Source organism: Manis javanica, chromosome 2 (genome assembly GCF_040802235.1).
Source record: "Manis javanica isolate MJ-LG chromosome 2, MJ_LKY, whole genome shotgun sequence".
NCBI lineage: Eukaryota > Metazoa > Chordata > Mammalia > Pholidota > Manidae > Manis > Manis javanica.
In genome coordinates this window covers 140,060,201-140,076,347 of record NC_133157.1, presented here as the reverse complement: position 1 = coordinate 140,076,347, position 16,147 = coordinate 140,060,201, and the positions used below count along the sequence as shown (strand labels likewise).

The 16,147-nt window shown below is 39.1% G+C and overlaps 1 long non-coding RNA gene across 1 annotated transcript; it reads right to left on the bottom strand.

The window, feature by feature from the left end:
• Nucleotides 1-4,243: 4,243 nt before the first annotated feature.
• LOC140845243 (uncharacterized) lies at nucleotides 4,244-13,646 on the bottom strand. Its single transcript, XR_012124036.1, has 3 exons — nucleotides 13,073-13,646; nucleotides 12,487-12,617; nucleotides 4,244-6,032 (listed from the first exon to the last, which is right to left on the bottom strand). It is a non-coding gene; the product is annotated as an uncharacterized lncRNA (long non-coding RNA).
• Between the last annotated feature and the right edge of the window lie 2,501 nt (nucleotides 13,647-16,147).

The window sequence follows — 16,147 nt, the reverse complement described above, 5'->3', positions numbered from 1 at the left end:
CATTTGTGTCACTGTCAATGAACAAAAATCAGTCAGCATCCACAGAATTTGGACAGATGACCTACAGAGATAAAGGAAAGATTAATATTGGAGCTGTGTTTCTGTTAGAGGATTATAAACTCTGACCTTTGTGAATCACAGCTTCCAGAGGACAGAGAGAGCACAGAAGTTAAGAAAAAAGCACAGGGAATTCAACCCCTGATCACCTCTGCATGGCTTCATGTAGTTTTGATTTTTCAAAAGTCATTTTGTGACAAAATCTTTGTGGTTACTCTTTCTATGCAACCTACATGCAAACATAATACCTTTTAGCAATGATTGGCATTCTGTCTCTCCCAAAACAATATATAAATAACAGAATTAGGAGAAAGAGTAATTTCTTCTAGGCTAGTATTGAGAATATACTTAAGAGTGTGTAACAGGATTCAATTTAGAGTTTAGGGACTGTTTGGGAAACTAGGTAGATAGCTAAAGGTTGCCTACTCAGACCAAACGTAGTCTCCTAGCTTTATTTTTATAGCCCTGAATTCACAAGTATTAGTTACAGCTACATTAAGTGTAACTAAAAGAGCACCTTCCAAAGCCAAAAATTAAAATATTCCTTGTATTTTCTATCACTTTATGTAATTTAGAGTTAGCTTTCCCAGGAGTAATGGGAATTATTGGGAATTTACTACACAGTGCTGCCTCCGATATGTACACATAGTCTGTCAACTTGTCTTACAATTTTTTAATGAATAAATAATTCACAAGGAGTGTTGGTTATTTTGAGGATTGAATCACTTAAAACTAAAATACAGAAAACCAATTTTAATACTGCTAGGATAACAGCCTGTTATTAACCACATGTAATGTGTCTGCTGATTAACCACATGTAATGTGTATTCTAACTTTATGCACCAGTTAATTCAGTGCTCTTTATAAGTCATAGGCTCAGGTATCTACTAAAATGTTATATAATATTTTTCACACCCTATAGTTTTATCTTCTTTTTCTTTTTACCTTTAGAATTAGCAATGTAGTTCACAAAAGATTTTTAGTTATATCTTAGAGTAGTGATGACATTGAGCTGTCAGCCCAGTTATTTACCTGTACAACTGACTTGTTTGCTCTGTTTCCTCACAAGTTGGGCAGACCCAAAGAGCAGGACATTTAAAACAAAACAGCTACAGAAGTTCCTGCTGCATTGGAAGATGTGAGATAGAAATACTACAGAATTAAATATAAGCAACTTAGACCAGTTCATGTGGACCGTTGCTCTTCTTAGCTAATACCTTTTACAAAGTAATGAGCAGAGTTAGTTTTCCAGGGACCTTAATTTTATGATGAGCACTGGTAATTTTGCATCCTAAATATATTTCCAGAATCTTCTCATCTTTATTTTACATTACTGCTTTATAATATGTCTGCTTCCATTTATTTGCTTGCTCTCCCACCCATATTCATCCTTCCCCTCAGTACTTAGAGTGACCTATCTCAGCTATAAATAACAACCATGAAGCACCCTAAAACACATTTATGTCCAGGCATCCAAAATTACATATAAGGAAGGCTTTGGTAATCTGAGTCCTACCTAACTCCCTACCATCAGCCTTTTCTACTGCCCACCCTCTTCTCTGGCATTCTGAACTGCTGGGCATGGCAGCCTAACCAATCCGTGTATTTCAGTCAGATAGTCACCCCATTATGTGCTGCTCTGCCTGTCTTGCAATGGTCCTGCATGCCCTCCACATTCCTGCCCACTACCCATTTGGTTCTGGCTAACCTCACTGTTTAAGTCAGCACAGGCATTGTCTCTAAAAACCCGTTCCTGATTCGTTGTCCATGGTCTTCTTTAAACCTTTAAGTATTTGGCTGGAACTCAATAAATAACAATTGAGTAAAGTAAATAAAGACTATTTTTACAAAGATGATTTACGAGACTGTCGCCTAGTTTCAGAGCAAAAGGGGATAAACACGTTGATGATAATTCATAGCTCGTATGGTAAAGACATACAAGAAAAATCTTTAAAGCACTAAGGTAGGCCCAAAGAAAGAGACACCTATTCATCTGGGGAGGAAAGACAGCCATACTAAGGGAGTACTTTCATAGCAGTCTGAATCCTTTACCTCCCCCCTCCACATGCGTCCCCTTTTTCTGTTAAGTTATCATTGATATACACTCTTCTGAAGGTTTCACATGAAAAACAATGTGGTTACTACATTCACCTATATTATCAAGTTCCCCCCAATACCGCATTGAAGTCACTGTCCATCAGAGTAGTAAGATGCCACTGAGTTGCTAGTCTTCTCTGTGCTGTGCTGTTTCCCGTGACTCTACACACACCATATGTGCTAATCATAATACCCCTCAATCTCCTTCTCCCTCCCTCTCCACTCCTACCCACCCCTCCCCTTTGGTAACTACTAGTCCTTTCTTGGAGTCTGTGAGCCTGCTGCTGTTTTGTTCCTTCAGTTTTGCTTCATTGTTACACTCCACAAATGAGTGACATCATTTGGAACTTGTCTTTCTCCACCTGGCTTATTTCACTGAGAATAATTCCCTCTTGCTCCATCCATGTTGTTGCAAATGGTTAGGATTTGTTCTCTTCTTATGGCTGAGTACCGTTCCATTGTGTATAAGTACCGCATCTTCTTTATCCATCCACCTACTGATGGACACTTATGTTGCTTCTGTATCTTGCCTATTGTAAATAGTGTTTTGAAAAACATAGGGGTGCATATGTCTTTTTGAATCCAAAAACCCATTTTCTTTGGGTAAATTCCTAGGAGTGGAATCCCTGGATCAAATGATATTTCTATTTTTTGTTTATTGAGGAACCTCCATATTGCATTCCACAATGGTTGAACAAATGTACATTTCCACCAGCAGTGCAGGAGGGTTCCCCTTTCTCCGCATCCTCCAGCATTTGTTGTTCCTTGTCTTTTCGATGTGGGCCATCCTAACTGGCATAAGGTGATATCTCATTGTGGTTTTAATTTGTACTTCCCTGATAATTAGTGGTGTGTAGCATCTTTTCATGTGCCTTTTGGCCATCTAAATTTCTTCTTTGGAGAAGGGTCTGTTCAGATCCTCTGCCCATTTTTTAATCAGGTTATTTAAGTAATTTGAAAGGGAAGCACTGGCTGTCTTTTCTTAAGATAATCTTTTTGGTAAGATAGTTGCTTCACAAAAATTCCTTAAGGGCTATCATTGTACACCAAGCCAAACTAACTTGGGAAATGAGAAATGAGGGAGTTCATTCTCTAAATACTAAAATTCAGATTTTTAGCAAATGTTACACTGATTTTGAAATATAAAAATTTTTGATATCTAAAAATTCAGTGGCAATTAAATTTCTTTCTTCCTTTTCAGTAGCCATATTTCATATTGAGACCTCATTATACATTATACATTATCTCTTAGAAGTGTTTTTTATATACCTTCTCACATGAGCGGATTAAGAAATTTAAAGATGGCTAAACTAGAGGATGCAAGAAATGTAGGCATATCAGTAGGCCACACAGGTATTTTTAAAAAAAGAGAGTATTTTTTAAACTATTACACTACAACCTGTATATCCAACTGACACTCTCTCTGATGAGAAGACATCCAATCCCTGAATTTCCATCACAACTCTGTACTTCCTGAATTTCAGAACAAATGGAAGAAATTTACAAATACTTGGAGCATAACCCTACAAATGATTCAGCTGTATTGCATTAAAGACACATCATTGCATTCTACCATCAGCTTTTCACATTTATCCCCTCAGGGTCATGATTTGTTCCTCTGACTAATGATCACTTTTATTTCCATCAGTCAGCATGTTCACTTTCACGTATGTGCATTTTTCTGTGTTAGTTATACTCATGTGAAACAGTCTTACTTTTGAAATTTTAACTGCATGTTTTGTTAAACCTATATAGTTCTATGTTTTTCTTCAGTATTTACACTGGATTCATATTTCTATCTTATTGGTGTCCTAAACACTCAAATATCACAAAGCACCAAATCCTAATGTAATAATTTTCATAGCCAAGCATGATGATTCAGCTTAGCACTATATCTGCCATGAATATATAGTTGGCTTTCTTGTTAATGTATCATTGATTACATATCCCTTTTGCTTTTTAGGTTCTCATGAAAAATATCACATCGAGGTAAAATTTACATATTTTTATCTTGATTTAATAACCACAGATTGTATGAAATGTAAGTTATTTATTATTCACCTTGTTTCAAAACCCATTCAGCCTGCCACGGAAGCAAAAGACTCTGTTGGCCATAAAAGAGTAGCAGAGAAGGCAACACAAACATCCAGAGCAGGTAAAGTTTGTAATACATGTTTAACTCTGAAAAGAAGTACACTAAAATATTTGAAATGCTCACAGTGTTCTTATTCCTCATTGTTTCTTTATTTTTTAAGTTTAATTGAAGGGCTGTACATAAATATGGCAGATGTTATTGTTGGTATCCATGTTTGAAAAAAAGGCTTATAACCATTTGAAAAGGAAATTTTTAAAATAAAATCTTTTTTTTTTGAGAGGGCATCTCTCATATTTCTTGATCAAGTGGTTGTTAACAACAATGAAATTCTGTATAGGGGGGTCAATGCTCAATGCACAATCATTAATCCATCTCAAGCCTAATTCTCATCAGTCTCCAATCTTCTGAAGCATAACGAACAAGTTCTTATATGGTGAACGAATTCTTACATAGTGAATAAATTCATCACAGAAACTTTCGGTTTTGATCACGCATTATGAACTATAAACAATCAGGTCAAATATGAATATTCGTTTGATTTTTATACTTGATTTATATGTGGATCCCACATTTCTCCCTTTATTATTATTATTATTATTTTTAATAAAATGCTGAAGTGGTAGGTAGATGCAAGATGAAGGTAGAAAACATAGTTTAGTGCTGTAAGAGGGCAAATGTAGATGATCAGGTGTGTGCCTATGGACTAAGTATTAATCCAAGCTAGACAAGGGCAGCAAAACATCCACGGATGCAGAAGATTTCTCTCAAAACCAGATCAATTGGAGAATTGATCCCCAATTTCTCACCTGATGGCCCCCCTGCGACTGTGCCTGTCTTAGGTTGTTCCTCCCTTGAGGAATCTTACCCGTCTCTGGCTAACCAGTCATCTTCCGGGGCCATACAGGGAAATGTAAAGTTGGTAAGTGAGAGAGAAGCCATATTGTTTGAAAAGGTTAGCTTTTTACTTCTTTGCAGATTTATGCCCTGTGGCTTCTATGCCCAGCACTTGTCTCGAGGTATCTTTACCACCTGGAGGAATTATGATACTCAGTAAATTCGATATGAGGCACGAATTCTATTTAAGGGTTGTAATTAGGAAGGAAGAAGAAAAGCTATAGAGGTAGCATATGGAAGAAAACATGGGAGGATTGATTATTTCTTTGACATATCTTCTTGTAGAGTACCTTAAGCATATATAGGTTTTAAACTACTAACTAACTTGTGCTCACATATTAACATAATAGGAATACGGTGACATAAACAAAGCAAATCTATAATTACCATCCATCTCCAGTGAAGCCAAGAAAACCATTTTGGCACCCTAGGAATTTGTGAAAATTTGTCTATGATATGATGAATATTGTCCAACTGTACTTGAACAGTCTGAGAGAAATCAGACAAATTAAAGTAACCCATTTCTGGGATCTGTTCACATCCCATATGTTCTTTTAACCGTAGATAGTCTATAGTCATAAGATTTAAGAACGCTACAACTTGCACCCCTCCCAACTCCTGGTTGAGTTCCAACAGTACAGATCTGGTCAAATTCGTTGTCTCACTGTATGCACATGCCAGCCTAGACATCTCCCTCCTCATTCCAATGGCAAGTCCAGGAAATGGTGGGATGGACGCAGCCACAACCGCAGCATCACCCGGATCCCTGTGGAGGCTTTTTGATGATCATCCCCCGGCACAAGTCCTCCAGAGAGTGCTGATGCCAAAAGCTCCTCCTCATATTGTATCTTCGTTCATTTTCTGGGTAGCCAAGCTAGGCCTTGATCTTCTGCATAGAAACAGACCCTTTGCCCACACTTTGACATGCCCTCTATACCACTGTGTAGAACTCATTGGAGGTCAGTACACAGGAACTGCTTTTTTTTTTTTATTAAGAGAAAGGAATATTATCAGAAAAGAGTACCTCCATAGCTGATCATCTGACACCCTTTAAGTGATCAACATTAAGGATATTTGAAGCATGCATTGATGTTTGATTTAACAATAATTTTATCCTATCAAGGAGTAATCCTCCTTTTCTTTCTTTCTTTTTTTTTATTTTGTTAAATTTTTTTTTAAATCTTTAATCTACACTTACATGAAGAATACTATGTTTACTACGCTCTCCCCTATATCAGGTCCCCCCTAAAAACCACATTACGGTTACTGTCCATCAGCTTAGCAAAATGTTGTAGAATCACTACTTGTCCTCTCTGTGTTGTACAGCCCAGCCTTCCCTTTCTCCCTACCCCCCAATGCATGCTAATATTAATACCCCCTTTATTCCCCCCACCCCTTATCCCTCCCTGCCCACCCATCCTCCCCAGTTCCTTTCCCTTTGGTACCTGTTAGTCCATATTTGGGTTCTGTAATTCCACTGCTGTTTTGTTCCTTCAGTTTTTCCTTTGTTCTTATAATCCTCAGATGAGTGAAATCATTTGGTATTTCTCTTTCTCCGCTTGGCTTATTTCACTGAGCATAATACTCTCCAGCTCCATCCATGTTGCTGCAAATGGTTGGATTTTTCCACTTATTATGGCTGAGTAGTAGTCCATTGTGTATATGTACCACATCTTCTTTATCCATTCATCTACTGATGGACATTTAGGTTGCTTCCAATTCTTGGCTATTGTAAATAGTGCTGCGATAAACATAGGGGTGCATCTGTCTTTCTCAGACTTAATTGCTGCATTCTTAGGGTAAATTCCTAGGAGTGGAATTCCTGGGTCAAATGGTAGGTCCGTTTTGAGCATTTTAATGAACCACCGTACTGCTTTCCACAATGGTTAGACTAATTTACATTCCCACCAGCAATGTAGGAGGGTTCCCCTTTCTCCACAGCCTCACCAACATTTGTTGTTGTTTGTCTTTTGGATGGCAGCTATCCTTACTGGTGCGAGGTGATACCTCATTGTAGTTTTAATTTGCATTTCTCTGATAATTAGCGATGTGGAGCATCTTTTCATGTGTCTGTTGGCCATCTGTATTTCTTTTTTAGAGAACTGTCTGTTCAGTTCCTCTGCCCATTTTTTAATTGGGTTATTTGTTTTTTGTTTGTTGAGGTGTGTGTGCTCTTTATATATTCTGGATGTCAAGCCTTTATCGGATCTGCCATTTTCAAATATATTCTCCCATAGCGTAGGGTTCCTTTTTGTTCTATTGATGGTGTCCTTCGCTATTCAGAAGCTTTTCAGCTTAATGTAGTCCCACTTGCTCATTTTTGCTGTTGTTTTCCTTGCCCGGGGAGATATGTTCAAGAAGAGGTCACTCATGTTTATGTCTAAGACGTTTTTGCCTATGTTTTTTTCCAAGAGTTTAATGGTTTCATGACTTACATTCAGGTCTTTGATCCATTTTGAGTTTACCTTTGTATATGGGGTTAGACAATGGTCCAGTTTCATTCTCCTACATGTAGCTGTCCAGTTTTGCCAGCACCATCTGTTGAAGAGACTGTCATTTTGCCATTGTATGTCCATGGCTCCCTTATCAAATATTAATTCACCATATATGTTTGGGTTAATTTGTGGAGTCTCTAATCGGTTCCACTGGACTGTGGCTCTGTTCTTGTGCCAGTACCAAATTGTCTTGATTACTATGGCTTTGTAGTAGAGCTTGAAGTTGGGGAGTGAGATCCTCCCCACTTTATTCTTCTTTCTCAGGATTGCTTTGGCTATTCATGGTCTTTGGTGTTTCCATATGAATTTTTGAATTATGTGTTTCAATTCATTGAAAAATGTTGCTGGTAATTTGAGAGGGATTGCATCAAATCTATATATTGCTTTGGGCAGGATGGCCATTTTGACGATATTAATTCTTCCTAGCCATGAGCATGGGATGAATTTCCATTTATTATTGTCCCCTTCAATTTCTCTTAAGAGTGACTTGTAGTTTTCAGAGTATAAGTCTTTCACTTCTTTGGTTAGGTTTATTCCTAGGTATTTTATTCTTTTTGATGCAATGGTGAATGGAATTGTTTTCCTGATTTCTCTTTCTATTGGTTCATTATTAGTGTATAGGAAAGCTACAGATTTCTGTGTGTTAATTTTGTATCCTGCAACTTTGCTGTATTCTGATACCAGTTCTAGTAGTTTTGGAGTGGAGTCTTTAGGGTTTTTTATGTACAGTATCATATCATCTGCAAATAGTGACAGTTTAACTTCTTCTTTACCAATCTGGATTCCTTGTATTTCTTTGTTTTGTCTGATTGCCATGGTAGGACCTCCAGTACTATGTTAAATAACAGTGGGGAGAGTGGGCATCCCTGTCTGGTTCCCGATCTCAGAGGAAATGCTTTCAGCTTCTCGCTGTTCAGTATAATGCTGGCTATGGGTTTATTATATATGGCCTTTATTATGGTGAGGTACTTGCCCTCTATTCCCATTTTGCTGAGAGTTTTTATCATGAATGGATGTTGAATTTTGTCAAATGCTTTTTCAGCATCTATGGAGATGATCATGTGGTTTTTGTCTTTCTTTTTGTTGATGTGGTGGATGATGTTGATGGATTTTTGAATGTTGTACCATCCTTGCATCCCTGGGATGAATCCCACTTGGTCAATGTGTATGATCCTTTTGATATACTGTTGAATTCTGTTTGCTAATATTTTATTGAGTATTTTTGCATCTACATTCATCAGGGATATTGGTCTGTAATTTTCTTTTTTGGTGGGGTCTTTGCCTGGTTTTGGTATTAGGGTGACATTGGCTTCACAGAATGAGTTTGGGAGTATTCCCTCCTCTTCTATTTTTCGGAACACTTTAAGGAGAATGGGTACTATGTCTTCTCTGTGTGTCTGATAAAATTCTGAGGTAAATCCGTCTGGCCCCGGGGTTTTGTTCTTGGGTAGATTTTTGATTACTGTTTCAATTTCTTTGCTCATAATTGGTTTGTTTAAGTTTTGTGTTTCTTCCTTAGTCAGTCTTGGGAGGTTGTATTTTTCTAGGAAGTTGTCCATTTCTTCTAGGTTTTCCAGCCTGTTGGCATATAGGTTTTCATAGTAGTCTTTAATAATTCTTTGTATTTCTGTGGAGTCTGTCGTGATTTTTCCATTCTCATTTCTTATTATGTTGATTTGTGTTGATTCTCTTTTTCTCTTAATAAGTTTGGCTAGAGGCTTATCTACTTTGTTAATTTTCTCAAAGAACCAGCTCTTGGTTTCGTTGATTTTTGCTATTGTTTTATTCTTCTCAATTTTGTTTATTTCTTCTCTGATCTTTATTACGTCCCTCCTTCTGCTGACTGTAGGCCTCATTTGTTCTTCTTTTTCCAGTTTCAATAATTGTGATGTTAGACTATTCATTTGGGATTGTTCTTCCTTCTTCAAGTGTGCCTGGATCGCTATATACTTTCCCCTTAAGACTGATTTCACTGCATCCCACAGAAGTTGGGGCTTTGTGTTGTCATTGTCATTTGTTTCTATATATTCCTTGATCTTTATTTTGATTTGTTCATTGATCCATTGATTATTTAGTAGCATGTTGTTAAGCCTCCATGTGTTTGTGAGCCTTTTTGTTTTCTTTGTAGAATTTATTTCTACTTTTATACCTTTGTGGTCTGAAAAATTGTTTGGTAGAATTTCAATATTTTGGAATTTACTGAGGCTCTTTTTGTGAGCTAGTATGTGGTCTATTCTGGGGAATGTTCCATGTGCACTTGAGAAGAATGTATATCCTGTTGCTTTTGGATGTAGAGTTCTATAGATGTCTATTAGGACCACCTGTTCTAGTGTGTTGTTCAGTGCCTGTGTGTCCTTACTTATTCTCTGCCTGGTGGATCTATCCTTTGGGGTGAGTGGTGTGTTGAAGTCTCCTAAAATGAATGCATTGCAGTCTATTTCCCTCTTTAGTTCTGTTAGTATTTGTTTCACATATGCTGGTGTTCCTGTGTTGTGTGCATATATATTTAGAATGGTTATATCCTCTTGTTGGACTGAGCCCTTTATCATTATGTAATGTCCTTCTTTAACTCTTGTTACTTTCTTTGTTTTGAAGTCTAATTTCTCTGATATTAGTACTGCAACCCCTGCTTTCTTCTCACTGTTGTTTGCCTGAAATATGTTTTTCCATCCCTTGACTTTTCGTCTGTGCTTGTCTTTGGGTATAAGGTGAGTTTCTTGTAAGCAGCATATAGATGGGTCTTGCTTTTTTATCCATTCTATTACTCTGTGTCTTTTGATTGGTGCATTAAGTCCATTTACATTTAGGGTGACTATTGAAAGATATGTACTTATTGCCATTGCAGGCTTTAGATTCATGGTTACCAAAGGTTCAAGGTTAGTGTCTTTAGTATCTTACTGCCTAACTTAGCTCGCTGATTGAGATGTTATATACACTGTCTGGAGATTCTTTTCTTCTCTCCCTTCTTATTCCTCCTCCTCCATTCTTCATATGTTGGGTGTTTTGTTCTGTGCTCTTTTTAGGAGTGCTCCCATCTAGAGCAGTCCCTGTAGGATGCCCTGTAGAGGTGGTTTGTGGGAAGCAAATTCCCTCAGCTTTTGCATGTCTGGGAATTGTTTAATCCCGCCATCATATTTAAATGATAGTCGTGCTGGATACAGTATCCTTGGTTCAAGGCCCTTCTGTTTCATTGCATTAAATAAATCATGCCAGTCTCTTCTGGCCTGTAGGGTTTCTGTTGAAAAGTCTGATGTTGGCCTCATGGGTTTTCCTTTATAGGTGACCTTTTTCTCTCTAGCTGCCTTTAAAACTCTTTCCTTGTCCTTGATCCTTGCCATTTTAATTATTATGTGTCTTGGTGTTGTCCTCCTTGGATCCTTTCTGTTGGGGGTTCTGTGCATTTCCGTGGTGTGTTCGATTATTTCCTCCCCCAGTTTGGGGAAGATTTCAGCAATTGTTTCTTCAAAGTCACTTTCTATCCCTTTTCCTCTTTTTTCTTCTTCTGGTACCCCTATAATACGAATGTTATTCCTTTTGTATTGGTCACATATTTCTCTTAGTGTTGTTTCATTCCTGGAGATCCTTTTATCTCTCTCTATGTCAGCTTCTATACGTTCCTGTTCTCTGGTTTCTATTCCTTCAATGGCCTCTTGCATCTTATCCATTCTGCTTATAAATCCTTCCAGGGATTGTTTCACTTCTGTGATCTCCTTCCTGACATCTGTGATCTCTCTCTGGACTTCATCCCATTGCTCTTGCACTTTTCTCTGCATCTCATCCCATTACTCTTGCATTTTTCTCTGCATCTCTGTCAGCATGTTCATAATTTTGTTTTGAATTCTTTTTCAGGAGGACTGGTTAGGCCGTCTCCTTCTCAGGTGTTGTCTCTGTGATCTTTGTCTGCCTGTAGTTTTGCCTTTTCATGGTGATACAGATAGTTTGCAGAGCTGGTACAAGTTACTGCTGGAAGAGCTTCCCTTCTTGTTGGTTTGTGGCCTTCCTCTCCTGGGAGAATAGCGACCTCTAGTGGCTTATGCTTGGCAGCTGTACGCAGACAGGGCTTCTGCTACCTGCCCGTTTGCTATGGAGTTTATCTCTGCTGTTTCTGTGGGTGTGGCCTGGCTGAGGCTGCTTCTCCAAAATGGTGGAGCCCTGTTGGAGGGGGAGCGGCCGGGAGGCTATTTATCTCCATAAGGGGCCTCTGTGCTCCCTGTTGCCCAGGGGGTTAGAGTGCCCAGAGATCCCCAGATTCCCTGCCTCTGGTCTAAGTGTCCTGTCCTGCCCCTTTAAGACTTCCAAAAAGCACTCTCCAAACCAAAACAACAACAGCAACAACGAAAGAGAAAAAAGAAAAGAGAAAAAAAATAAAAGGAAAAAAAGCGCGATTTTCTTTGTCGTCAGGCGCCGGTCCCAGGCATCTGCTCACCGTTCCTGCTGCCCTGCCTCCCTAGCACCGGGGTCGCCGTCCCTCCATGGCCTCCAAAAACCACTCAATAGCGAAAAGCGCGTGACCCTGTCCGTCCCCAGGCGCTGGTCCCAGGCATCTGCTCACCGTTCCTGCTGCCCTGCCTCCCTAGCACCGGGGTCGCCGTCCCTCCATGGCCTCCAAAAAGCACTCGCCAAAAAGAAAAAAAAAGGGAGAAATGCGCGATTTTCTTTGTCCTCAGGCACTGGTCCCAGGCACCCGCCCACTGGTCTTGGTGCCCTGCCTCCCTGGTTTTGGGGTCCCCGTCCCTCCAAGGCTTCCAAAAAGCACTCGCCAAAAAAAAAAAGGAAAAATGCGCGATTTTCTTTGTCCTCAGGCGCTGGCACCAGGCCCCCACCCACCAGTCCCGCCGCACTGCCTACCTAGTATTGGGAAAAACGTGAGATATTCTTCGTCCCCAGGCGCCGGTCTCAGGCGCCTGCTCACCAGTCTTGCTGCCCTGTTTTGCTGGTATTGGGGTCCCTGTCTCTTTAAGGCTTCCAAACAGCACTCGCTAAAAAAAAAAAAAGGGGAAAACGCGCAATTTTCTCCGTCCTCAGGCGCCGGCGCCTGGCCCCCACCCACCAGTCCCGCCACACTGCCTACCTAGTATTGGGAAAAATGCGCGATTTACTTCGTCCCCAGGTGCCAGTCTCAGTCACCCGCCAACCGGTCCCGCCGCCCTGCCTCCCTGGCATCCGGGTCCCATCCCTTTAAGGCTTCCAAAAAGCACACACCAAAAAAAAAAAAAAAAGGGAAAAATGCACGATATTCTTTGTCTTCAGATGCCAGTCCCAGGCACCCGCTCACCGGTCCTGCTGCCCTGCCTCCCTAGCACCGTGGTCCCTGTCCCTTTAAGGCTTCCAAAAAGCACTTGCCAAAAAAAAAAACTGCTCGGTTTCTTTCCACCCACCGGTATCCGGGGGGGAGGGGCTCTTGGGTCCCACCGGGCCGGGGCTTGTATCTTACCCCGTTCGCAAGGCGCTGGGTCTTGCAGGTGTGGATGTGGTCTGGATGTTGTCCTGTGTCCTCTGGTCTCTATTTTAGGAAGAGTTTTCTTTGTTATATTTTCATAGATCTATGTGTTTTTGGGAGGAGATTTCCACTGCTTTACTTACGCCGCCATCCTGGCTGCGCCTCTAAAATAAAACCTTTAATTCAGAAGTTTCTACTTTTATGTTTTGATACCCTGACATTCCCAGTTTAAAATCCCTGTATATCTTAGGGAATTCCCAGAGGTTAATTATTAGACTCTGAGAGTTTTCCAGTGTTTTAGAAAGCTTATTTGAATTCTATGCTTCATGTACCTAGAGTAAAACTTCTTTCTTACATCTCAATTGTTTTTATCACATCTTAACACTAATGATATTAAGCCACCCAGACATTCCAATTAGCAGTATGTGTGTGTGTGTGAGAGAGAGAGAAGTCTTTGATTATTAAAAATGGACAGTGTAATTATACCCTAATAAATATTTGGTAGATTTTTAAAACAGTAATTCTGAAATGTTTTGGTCTTAGGACTCCTCTGCATTATTAAAAATTACTGAGAATTCCTAGGAACTTTTAGTTAAATGGGTTGTATCTATTGATAGTAACAACATTAGAAGTTAAAACTGAAAATGTTTAAATACAAATGTACATGATCATACATCACATTAGCCATTAGAGCTCTGATGTTTCACATACCATACCATTTCTCTGGAGCATTACACTGTGTGCTTGTAAAGAGAATGAGAATGGAAATGGCCAGTAACATTGAACTTTATAGCAAACATACTTGGACCTCTTGGACCCCATGAGCAGATGGATCTTGGGACTCCAGGGACTCCCAGGTGATGCTTCACAACCACCACTTTAAGCCAGGCTGGGCCTATGGATGAAACTTTTAGCAGTCCTTGTGATGGAAGGGCTTCAAAGTTTCCATCCAAATTTCTTTTTCTTTGCTCACTTGTTTAGAAAAGTTTAAATTTGATGATTTTGTCTTAAAAAGAAAGTGTTGTTATTCATTTCCTATCTCATGGCACTCTGGCCTCGACTAGCCCTCTTTTAACATGGAAACAGGTCACTCAAGGCTCTTTTCTCACATAAATTGACTGTGTTTACCTAGGTTAACAAGTGAATTCTGAAAATACTGGTGCATACTGTAATTAAAGTGATGCCATTCACTGAAGCTTTTTAGAAATCTATGTCTCAACAGCACCCAGTACCTTTATGCATGTTTAAAATAAGTGGTTACCCATAAATTTCATTAATATGAACAAAATTCATACCTTGAAGAGTCTTAATTCCTGATAAACAAAGCTCTACAGAATATAGAATAGGTAATAGAGATTGATGAGCAAGTCAAACTAAGTGATAGTAGAAAACATAAAAGTAGAAAAAATGAGGGACCGTGGTTAATTAGGCTTGCCTTCGTGAATGGCAGTACAGGGCATATAAAATGCCCTTGTAGGCGGTGCGGGAGCAGTTTGTCTCAGTGGGGAGGGGAGGATGTGGGAGAGCTTCTCTGATAAACACGTTGCATAAGTTAGCCAAATTTGTATCATTACTTACAGACTAACACGTGGAAACCTTGTTTTCCGATTTTTCAGGTTCGAACTCTCCTGGTATCACGGTCAGTGATGTGTCCAGTCAAACACCTCGGGATCTGAAAACTGAAGGTAAGTGTCCATTTGTGTCACTGTCAAGGAACAAAAATCAGTCAGCAACCACAGAATTTGGACAGATGACTCACAGAGATAAAGGAAAGATTAATATTGGAGCTGTGTTTCTGTTAGAGGATTATAAACTCTGACCTTTGTGAATCACAGCTTCCAGAAGACAGAGAAAGCACAGAAGGTAAGAAAAAAAGCACAGGGAATTCAACCCCTGATCACCTCTGCATGGCTTCGTGTAGTTTTGATTTTTCAAAAATCATTTTGTGACAAAATCTTTGTGGCAACCTACAAGCAAACAGAATATCTTTTAGCAAAAATTGGCATTCTTTCTCTCCCAAAACAACATATAAATAACAGAGAATTAGGAGAAAGAGTAATTTCTTCTAGGCTAGTATTGAGCATATACTTAAGAGTGTGTAACAGGATTGAGTTTAGAGTTTAGGGACTGTTTGGGAAACTAGGTAGATAGGTAAAGATTGCCTACTCAGACCAAACGTAGTCTCCTAGCTTTATTTTTATAGCCCTGAATTCACAAGTATTAGTTACAGCTACATTAAGTGTAACTAAAAGAGCACCTTTCAAAGCCAAAAATTAAAATATTCCTTGTATTTTCTATGACTTTATGTAATTTAGAGTTGGCTTTCCCAGAAGTAATGGGAATTATTGGGAATTTACTACACAGTGCCGCCTCCGATATGTACACATAGTCTGTCAACTTGTCTTACAATTTTTTAATGAATAAATAATTCACAAGGAGTGTTGGTTATTTTGAGGAATGAATCATTTAAAACTAAAATACAGAAAACCAATTTTAATACTGCTAGGATAACAGCCTGTTATTAACCATATGTAATGTGTCTGCTGATTAACCACATGTAATGTGTATTCTAACGTTATGCACCAGTTAATTCAGTGCTCTTTATCAGTCATAGGCTCAGGTATGTACTAAAATATTATATAATATTTTTCCTACCCCTATAGTTTTATCTTCTTTTTCTTTTTACCTTTAGAATTAACAGTGTAGTTTAGAAAAGATTTTTAGTTATATCTGAGAGTAGTGATGACATTGAGCTGTCAGCCCAGTTATTTACCTGTACAACTGACTCGTTTGCTCTATTTCCTCGCAAGTTGGGCAGACCCAAAAAGCAGGACATTTAAAACAAAACACCTACACAAGTTCCTGCTGCATTGGAAGATGTGAGATAGAAATACTACAGATTTAAATATAAGCAACTTAGACCAGTTCATGTGGACCATTGCTCTTCTTAGCTAATACCTTTTACAAAGTAATGAGCAGAGTTAGTTTTCCAGGGACCTTAATTTTATGATTAGCCCTGGTAATTTTGTATCCTAAATATATTTCCAGAATCTTCTCAGTTCAGGCCTG